The sequence below is a fragment of the Rattus norvegicus genome, chromosome 2, assembly GCF_036323735.1.
Source record: "Rattus norvegicus strain BN/NHsdMcwi chromosome 2, GRCr8, whole genome shotgun sequence".
Lineage (NCBI taxonomy): Eukaryota > Metazoa > Chordata > Mammalia > Rodentia > Muridae > Rattus > Rattus norvegicus.
Window position 1 is genome coordinate 240787531 of NC_086020.1, and position 10115 is coordinate 240797645.

The 10115-nt window shown below is 46.4% G+C and overlaps 1 protein-coding gene across 7 annotated transcripts in view; it reads right to left on the minus strand.

The window, feature by feature from the left end:
* Adgrl2 (adhesion G protein-coupled receptor L2) overlaps positions 1–10115 on the minus strand; it is a 631071-nt gene that overhangs the window by 431355 nt on the left and 189601 nt on the right.

Sequence of the window (10115 nt, forward strand, 5' to 3'; positions counted from 1 at the left end):
CTGTCCCTCTCCCTCTCCCTGTCCCTGTCCCTGTCCCTGTCCCTGTCCCTGTCCCTGTCCCTCTCCCTCTCCCTGTCCCTGTCCCTCTCCCTGTCCCTGTCCCTCTCCTTCTCCCTGTCCCTCTCCTTCTCCCTGTCCCTGTCCCTGTCCCTCTCCCTGTCCCTCTTCCTGTCCCTGTCCCTCTCCTTCTCCCTGTCCCTGTCCCTCTCCTTCTCCCTGTCCCTCTCCCTGTCCCTGTCCCTGTCCCTCTTCCTGTCCCTGTCCCTGTCCCTCTCCTTCTCCCTCTCCTTCTCCCTCTCCCTGTCCCTCTCCCTGTCCCTATCCCTCTCCCTCTCCCTGTCCCTGTCCCTGTCCCTCTCCTTCTCCCTCTCCCTCTCCCTCTCCCTCTCCCTGTCCCTCTCCCTGTCCCTCTCCCTCTCCCTCTCCCTGTCCCTCTCCTTCTCCCTGTCCCTGTCCTTCTCCCTCTCCTCTCCCTCTCCCTCTCCCTCTCCCTCTCCTCTCCCTCTCCCTCTCCTTCTCCCTGTCCCTGTCCCTGTCCCTCTCCCTCTCCTTCTCCCTCTCCCTCTCCCTGTCCCTCTCCCTCTCCCTGTCCCTCTCCCTCTCCCTCTCCCTCTCCCTCTCCCTCTCCTTCTCCCTCTCCTTCTCCCTCTCCCTGTCCCTGTCCTTCTCCCTGTCCCTCTCCCTCTCCCTCTCCTCTCCCTCTCCTTCTCCCTCTCCCTGTCCCTCTCCCTCTCCCTGTCCCTCTCCCTCTCCCTCTCCTCTCCCTCTCCCTCTGCCTCTCCCTCTCCTTCTCCCTCTCCCTCTCCCTCTCCCTGTCCCTCTCCCCTCCCTCTCCCTCTCCCTCTCCCTCTCCCTCTCCCTCTCCCTCTCCTCTCCCTCCCCTCTCCCTCTTCTTACCTTGAGTTCTGCTCCTTACTGAGTTCCTGAGTCTGTACCCTACATCTGAACCACACTTTTTTCCTTCCTAATTATGGGGATACTGGTACCTCCTTCACTGAGCCGTTTCAAGGAAAAAATGAACTTAATTATTTTCTTCCAAGAATATTTTGTGTGAGTGTGCGTGACTGACGCTCAGTAGATATAACTTCCGTCTCATCATGTGGTCTGACATGATTCCACGGTACCTCGATTCACGTCAGAAAATCATAAAAAAAAAAAAAAATAAAACAAAAATCAAACCACCAAAGGCAGTATTTCTTCTCTGTTAGAAAAGCTCTAACTATTGATGACCAAGATCACAGAGTGATTATAAAATATCTCTCCTAAAATTGCAATCATTATTCAGGCATTCTCGATGAAAGGAGAATATACTGAGGGATAAATAGAAAATGGAATAATCTAATTTTGGTCTTTCTAAAAAAAATTAAGCATTAAAAGGAGAAAAAACCGATTTGAATTTTTAAAGGAAAATGACATTTTTCATATATTTGATATTAAATAAAAGCCAATTACTTCCTAGACCTCTTCTACCAAACGCATCACTAACTTGAAAATGACAGCGTTGTCTCCCCCTCCCCCTTTATCAAATATCAAATACTAGCTTGATAGATATTTGCTATTAGCAGGCACTGGGGACTGGGTTAAAAAAATTAGCTAACAGAAAGCATTGACTCTGATTAAGTAAATTCCATTGAACTCTTTCTAGTAAGCGTTATTCCGGTCGGAACGCTAATTTGTCCTGCAGGGGGTTGTGGGTAATTACCCAGAACGACTATCAGCTTTATTGAGTTGTCACAAAACAGCATTCCTGAATGGTGTGCTGTAAAAGAAGACAGCCTTGGGATGGACTGGGGGAAGAGGGTACCTCCTTTTCCCTTCCCCTGTGGGGGAGATGGCATAGGCAAGGTAGAAATGCTAATAAATGGCCCTTTGCTTAGGAACGTAATGCTCTCCCTGTGTCGCGTCGTATTTAATAGTCCCGTAGAATTTCTGACACGCAAGGACATGTATCTGGGAAGTGCCACCCAGCTACCCGAAACAATTTTAGCTTTTCTGCATACTTAAGATTGCGTTGAATCAGAGCCGTCTTAAAAATGAAGCAAACATGGTACATTGGCCGCGTTCCAGCGACTGCACAGAACTGCTGACATTACTAAAATCTAGATAATTTAGTCCCATATGGGGATCCATACCACAATTATATTGTCCCTGTTTCTAACACAGCCCTGATTTTGCACTTCTTTAAAGCCTGGCTTTTTATAATTTTAATTCCCTTCACCAATAAAGCAATTTGCAGTCTTCAGCCTAAGTAAGAGCGGGTTGGGGGTGGGAGGTGGACTCTGTCCCATGACCTTGGTCTATCTACAGTTGATTACAAGGGAGCAGATTCTACAATGAAGCCATTCTCCCTCCCCGCCTGATTGATGCGAACCATCATGACACTGTAGCTGGGGAAGTAAGTGAGCAGGCTGTGCATGCGTGTGGCAAGACATACACCTGTTCAAATCCCACGTCTGAAGGGACACACCATGGACAACACTCAGGTGTTCAATGGCTGGCACTGTCCTCGGAGGTCGGGGTTGTGCGAGCTGTCATAAAATACTGAGACTTTTAAAAAAGGTATTTTCTTCAAACTCCCTATCATTGATGGAAATAACTTGAAACTTCTGCTTTCTCAATCCATAGTGGCTGATCCTAATGCCTCAGAAATGTTTAGTAAAAACGTAATTCCCAGAAAACACCTTTCTCTATAATTTGAACCAAACAGTTTTGAAGTCAAACATTCGTGTGAAAAAAAATTCATTTTCCTTTCTTTTGGACTCATCTTGGTACAAAAGGAAAAGCAGCCATGAGAGGAAATGTTCAATCTATAATCATATCAGACAAGTAAAGAAGTACTCCTGGTGTTTTGTCCATTATGCCTCTGGGAAGATTCTAGTCTTTCAAAACGATTATGTAACAATAGTGCTTTCATAATGTCTTAGATACACTATATCAACTTTATTGCTGGGGGAAGGTAGAGATTTGATTTGATTACTTTTTTAATATTTTGCTGTTGCTTTTTGCTTGTTTGTATTTGTTAAGATAAGTTTCCCTGTATACCCTTGGCTGTTCTAAAACTCACTTCGTAGACTAGGTTGGCCTCGAACTCAAGAGATGTGCCTGCTTCTGCCTCTCAGCTGCTGGGATTAATCATGTGCTGGTGCCACCAAGTCCAGCCGAAGTTTTATTTCTTAAAGGGGTCTTTTTTCTCCTCCTCAGGGATCTGAGACATCTTTCTAAATAGGCTTTGCTTCTCCATCCCGATAACACATGAAGCTCTGATTGGAGACTGAGTTAACACAGCTCACATCTCTGTGAACTTTCCCCTTTCATTTTCTGGGGAAAACCTGTGGTGAACCTGGATGCACTGAATATTAGACCCCAAAGCGAGTTCCCCTTTGTCTACCTTTGGCTGTTGCTGTTTTAAGGAGCCCAAGAATGATACCTTCTCTGAAAAGGAAAGGACAACTTAATCCCGGGGACTTAAAACTGTTCATGGATACCGATGATGGTCTACACCAAGTATTTCTCATTTGTTTCTACACCTTGGTACGGACAAAGGGACCTGTACAACCCCCCCTCACCACTGGAACAAGAGTAGCCCTTGTTTACTGTAACCATAAGTAACCTAGGCCTACTAACAGCCTTTCGGTAGATTTAAAGAGTAAAAATCAATACCACCACCAGCGCGTATCTTTTCATTCCTAGCCTTGAGAACACGAAATTGCTTTCCTTTTTATCATGGCTCATTTTAAGGGGAAATGAGTACCATATGCATTTCGTGTGTAATATTAGAGAGTTTATGTGGGTTTTCCCGGTTAATTCTTTTGGTGTCTGTCTGTCTGTCTGTCTGTCTGACTGTCTGTTATGTGCACATATGTACGTGTGAGTGCCGGTACAGATGCCCATGTGTGCAGGCTAGGAGTGAATGTTATCTTTTACTATGGCTCTCTGTCTTATTTTTTGAGACAAGTTATGTCAGGGACCCGTGGAGCTCACTGAGTTAGCGCAGCTGGGCAACAAGCCCCTGAGAGACACTTGGTACTGCTTGTCCATCCCTGGGGTGACAGACACAATCACTGTTCTAGGCTTTTGTGTGAGTCCTGGGTGTTTGAACCCTGAACTTCAAGCATACATTTACCCATTGAGCCATCTCTCCAGTTTTCAAAACGTTTGGTTTTAAAGTCTTTTCATCCTTTACTTAGGACCTAATTGGCTATCATTACTCAATAGAAACTCCTCCTAGTCTTCAAAAGTTGGCCAGGGAGGGTGCTGGCATATTTCTGTCAAGCCTGCTGGAGGGCTATGCACCTGAGAAATATTATACATTCAGCACTCGCGTTATCATTAATGCCTCGAACACAGCTACTTCTGTGAGTAATAATTATTAACATGAATGTTAGTTCAGTCTAATTTAGTTCATTAGCGGGATAACTCCTTTGATTTCCAAAGAGGCATCACACATAGCTCTTTAATCAGCGGGCAAGACCAGCGCTGGTGTTTACCACCACCGTTCTCTCAACTTCTCCCCACAGCTCCGACAGGCAGACCTGTAAGGATTAAGAAAGCCATCCTGAGTGTGTAGTTCACTAAGTCCTTGCACGCCTTCCAGAGTGGCCACTACTGAATGACTTACTTCCTCCTGCTCCTCTGTGTGCACACAAGAAGGGCATGGTAGGAGCCATTCGCTAGAGAGCCTACCTGGTGCTGTGAGACACGGTGTCACTGAGCCCTGGACCAGCTGTCACGAATACATTTCCTTGATACAGGAGAAGGAAAATTAGGCTTTATTCCTTGAACCATTTCCTCAGGCTCTGTGTATAGGTCTTGTTTGTTTGTTTATCACACACACTCTTTTACAGTTTCTAACACCATCAGGTGTCTAGTTAGGACTCCGGTAATATGATTTCTACAGTGACCAAGGCAGGCGTGGGGATGACTATAATAAACTCATGTGGACTGTCTGTCGGGATGTCACATATCCCACCATCAGTTATCAAATGTGCATCTGAAGAGGGCAGGAGGTCAGTGTATCCAGCTATGAGAGATAGGGAGGGAAGAAGGATGTTCTGGAAGCAGCCTTTCTCGAAGGTCACTTAGCCAGGTTTTTTCTTCCGTGAGGCCAAACGATGTCCTAGAAAATGAGGATAGTATCCTCAGAGCAAACTGAGGGCTGTGTGCCCTCACCATGAGAAGAGAAGGCCCTCCCGCTCTGAGAGGCAGCCAGTGGGAGAGGGGCTCAGAGTTATGAACATTATGTGCTTCTGTGAGATGATCAACTCATCCCACCATGGAAGCCGTGTGTGTGTGTGTGTGTGTGTGTGTGTGTGTGTGTGTGTGTGTGTGTGTGAGACAGTGGGGGTGGGGGATGGGGAGGCAAAGGAGCAAAGGGGTGGCACACGGGAGTAGAGTACGGGGGCACAGCAATACAGATATTAAAGGAGGGCACTAGTGGATCGACCGTGCTGTGAATTGAGTTTAAAAGGGCACATGCATGGGATTTTTTTTTTTAAGGTTAGTTCAAACTGAGTCCTAAAGCTACCCTGAGCTGAATCCTGCATACTCTTGATAGACATTTTAGCGTCTTTATATTTTTAAGAGTACCGACATGCACAGCACATGAATGCCTGGTGCTTGCTGAGGTCTAAACAGGGTATCGGATCTCCTGGAACTGGAGTCACAGATGCTCGCGAGCTACCGAGTGGGTGCTAAGAACCTAACACAGATCCCCGACGAGTACAGTGCGTGCGTTTAACTGTCGAACGTATGCCCAGCTCAGGAATACTGTATCCGAATTGTATGTGAAAGACGGAGGGTCAGCGTTCTTTGCAAGATGGCCTCCCTCTGGTGACTGCTTGGCATTCTGTAGCATGTTGGCTGGGTCACCTCACAGGTGTCCAGTCTTTGTGTTGGGCTTCGTGTCAGCAAGCCTTGGAAGAAGCTTCTGCTCTCTGTGTTCCCCAGCCTGACATCTGGAAGGGCTGTCTGTTCTAGTTTGTGTTTTCTAGTGAAGTTGGATGGAGTGCGTACCAATCCGTGCCCCCTCATACAGATGAGGTGTCTGGGATACCCCGGGAACTCGGTAGCCTGCTTGGTGTGACTCACGCGTGCGGGCCTGTGAGTTGAGGTAAGTATTGTACTACGTGTGGCTGAGGGTGGATCCATGATGGAGGCACAGTGGGAAGCTCAGTTGTGACACAAGGAACTCTGTCTCCTCCTGTCCCCCTTACTCCTCCGGGTGACAATGACAGCATGCGTGAAACGAGAGGAGAAATTAAAGCAGCTGTGCTTGTTTTGTGTGTCACTTTTATTGTTCTGGGGAGAATTAAATGCGTGGACAATCCACAGAACGTGAGTTCTGAAGTTTCAGAGTGAGTCCAGGAGACTTAACCACAACTCTTGGCATTTAAATTTAGCATTGTGCGAGGTAAACTTGAGCAGCAGCTTTGGTAACGACTTATAGTTTTTCTTTAGGACATTGCCTAGCACTAGAAACCAGGTCGTGTCAGGAAAGGTTTCTATTTAGAGACCTCTAATTTCTCATTGATCTTAGAATAAAGAGATCCTGTGTCCTGATTCACCGGGAACCCAGCACACATTGCAATGGGTGCGAAGAGTGGGAATCCTTCTCTCAGGAGACTAGTGACAGGGACGTGTATCTATATGCATCAGCAGTATCAGTTTCCCACCTTTTCCAAACGACTTTATCTCTGATATCTCAGTGACAACAGAGAGCAGAGCCTATTCTTAGGGTATCAGGAATTGAATTAGAAAGCAAACCTGTCAGTCCCCCTGTCATTGCTCCATTCAGCTTTCCTAGGTGGCTTGACGGATGCCTTTCTGGTTCTGACACATGATGTATAGCCGCGGCTCCCACACGCTACCTCCCTCCTGAGGAGCGAGATAAATGGCCACCGAGTAATGAGGGAAAGGACTTGAGATGAACACTGTTCCCACACACGTGGCCACCAAGGAGAATGCCACTAATTAGAGGCCAAGAAGCAAACAATTTGTAAATGAATTAGTAAATGAACAATGCCCTAGGGGCCCCAGTGAGTTCATTTGCTTCTAGAGGATGGGCAATTTATCCCTCTGCACTGGTGAAATCAATCCCTTGTTAGCACACTTAATGGTAGTGTCATGGGGTTGAACTTTGTGTCCGTAGTATGTCTGACTGGGAGGGAGGAGAGCTGAGGAGAAGAGTGACCAGGGTATGGTTCCTGTCTTCCTGGAGGCGCAGGGTGGGTTCCCAGCAACTGGCTGTATTAGCTCATTTCACCTTGGCTAGAAACATCTCAGGATTCTTCATCACGCTTGCTGTGTTGCCCAGGCTGGCTTCAAATGTATGCATTCAAATGGTCCCATCTCTCCAGCCTCCAAAATGGTTGGTTGTAGGGATAGCATTGCTCCTTATGGTCCCTGCCACACTGTAGAGATGACACACAGTTTGCTTTGGGTGTCCTTGAGGGTTTGGCTCTAGGACCCCTGAACATACCGGTAAGCTCGGATGTTCCGGTATTTGACCACATCTTGGGCTAGCTTCTCTAGCCTCTCTCTCTCTCTCTCTCTCTCTCTCTCTCTCTCTCTCTCTCTCTCTCTCTCAAGATTTATTTATTTAATGTATGTGAGTACACTCTAGCTGTCTTCAGACACACCAGAAGAGGGCATCAGATCCCATTACAGATGGTAGTAAGCCACCATGTGGTTGCTGGGAATTGAACTCAGGACCTTTGGAAGAGCAGTCAGTGCTCTTAACCACTGAGCCACCTCTCCAGCCCTTCTTAAACGACCTCTTTATTTTGATACTTACAATGGGGGATGCTATGGAAACATTCTGGACAAGGCCATATTAAATAAAGCCTGTCTTCGTGATTGTAGGACTTAACAGGGCCTTTGGTAGTACGAGACTTGACCCACATAGTCCCCGCCCACTTAGAACAAGCATTCTTTGGAATACATTTTGGGAAATGGCATGTTAAGTGACATCCCAGAAGTCTGAAGCAGCTAGCGAAGCGCATCCACCCTTCCTGTGAGTGGTGCTGTACGAGGCAGGCTCGGCTGGGCTGGATAGAACCATTCTCTCCTACCCCACTCTTTCCAGGCCCCACTAGTCCTTGAATTTTACTGAACTATATTAAGTCTGGATGATTGTTGGAGCAAAGGCCGCTGGTTTGGAAGTTCTGTATGTTCTATTTAGTACCCCTGATTCTCTTTGTACCCACCAGTCCGTCTCCCTCAGCATAGGGTAAGAAACTTGATGGCAGAAGGAATGGGCACAGAATAGTAATCATTCAGCACTCATCTCCCTGTGTACACATGGTGTGGTGCTTTTGTTTACACGGTCACCTGTGTGCACACATTACATGAGCACATGTATGTGCAAGACAGAAGTAGTCAGTCTCCAATCTTTCTTTACCTTGAGTTTGAGACAGGGTCTCTCAGTGAACCTGGGAGTCACTGATTGGCTAGACGTTGAGCAAGCCCCGGAGATCTTACTGAATTTGCCCTTTCAGCTCTGGGATTGTGCGTGTGTACCACACACTCATATTTAGAAACCCTGTCTCAAAAATATCTGCATTTTTTTCAAAGATTAAAATATTGTATGTCAAAGTGAGCAGAATAATTTTTGTAACATTAAGGACTTTTACACTTGCATTTCTATAGTAATGACATTGTGTCCTTAAAGGCTGAATGTTGCACCAGCAGTGACCTTTCATTCTGAAGTTACATTGCTTGTTTGTCAATGCTGATATGCCCTTGTCTTTGGGACCAGGAAAGACTTTGGATCCAGGGTGAAGGAACACACACACACACACACACACACACACACACACACACACACACACACACACACAGAGTAATATATAATATGTAATAGATATTTATACATAGTAATTTGTTTTTGGGGGGCAGGATCTCACTGTGCAGCTCTGGCTGTCCTGGAATTCACTATGTTCACCACACTGGCCTCAAACTCACAGAGATCCACCTGCCTCTGCCTCTCAAGTGCTGGGATCAAAGTCAAATCCAGTATTATTTAGGGACTCACATCTTTGAGATATGACTCTCTCTCTCTCCCTCTGTGTGTGTGTATGTATGTATGTGTGTGTGTGTGCATGCACATATGTGTGCATGCATAGGTTAGTGCACATGCGTGTGCATGCACAAGGAAGTCATAGATGTTAGGTGTATTTCCTTAATAGTCTTCTTCTTTTTTTCTTTTTTCTTTTTATTGGATATTTTTATATTTACATTTCAAATGTTATCCCCTTTCCCAGTTTCCCATCCATAAACCCTCTATCCCCCTTCCCCTGCTTCTATGAGGGTGTTCCCCCACCTACCACTCCACCCTGACATTCCCCTCTACTAGGGCATAGAGCCTTGGCAGAACCAAGGACTTCTTCTCCCATTGGTGCCCAACAAGGCCATCCTCTGCTACATATGCAGCTAGAGCCATGGGTCTCCAAGTATACTGTGTAAATGGTGGTTTAGTCCCTGGGAGCTCTGGTTGGTTGGTATTGTTGTTCTTAAGGGGTTACAAATTTTTTTAGCTCCTTCAATCCTTTCTCTAACTCCTCCAACAGGGACCCCATTCTCAGTTCAATGGTTGACTGTGAGCATCTGCCACTGGATTTGTCACTGAGCCCGCTCACTGAGCCTGGAGCTTAGCCATTCAGCTGGACTGACTAGCCAGAAAGCCCTAAGAATCCCTTTGTCTCCACCTGCCCAGTGCTAAGGTTATAGATGCAAGATACAGAAAGTTTGGCTTTTTATGTGGGTGACTGGAGTACAAACCTGGGTCCCCATGGTGGCCCAGCAAGCCCTTCACCTCCTCAGTCCCCAATATTTGCCTCTTTTTGTGCTATATCTCTGTTCAGGGAGTTAAGTGGTTCATTTCTAGTCTTAAACAGCTTCTTTCGGGCGAAACCCTCGTTTTTTCCAATATTCCTGCTTAATCTGTGTTATTGTTATAAAACTTGGCAACATGAAACTGGCCACTTTGGTCACTTTAAGCTACGCAGCTCAGTGGCAGGTACATTTTTTGTGCTGTGAGACATGAGCAGCAAGCATGTCTAGCTTCATCACGCCAGCCTCTCACTCCTTAAACGGCTTACCTTACCTCTACTCTGTCT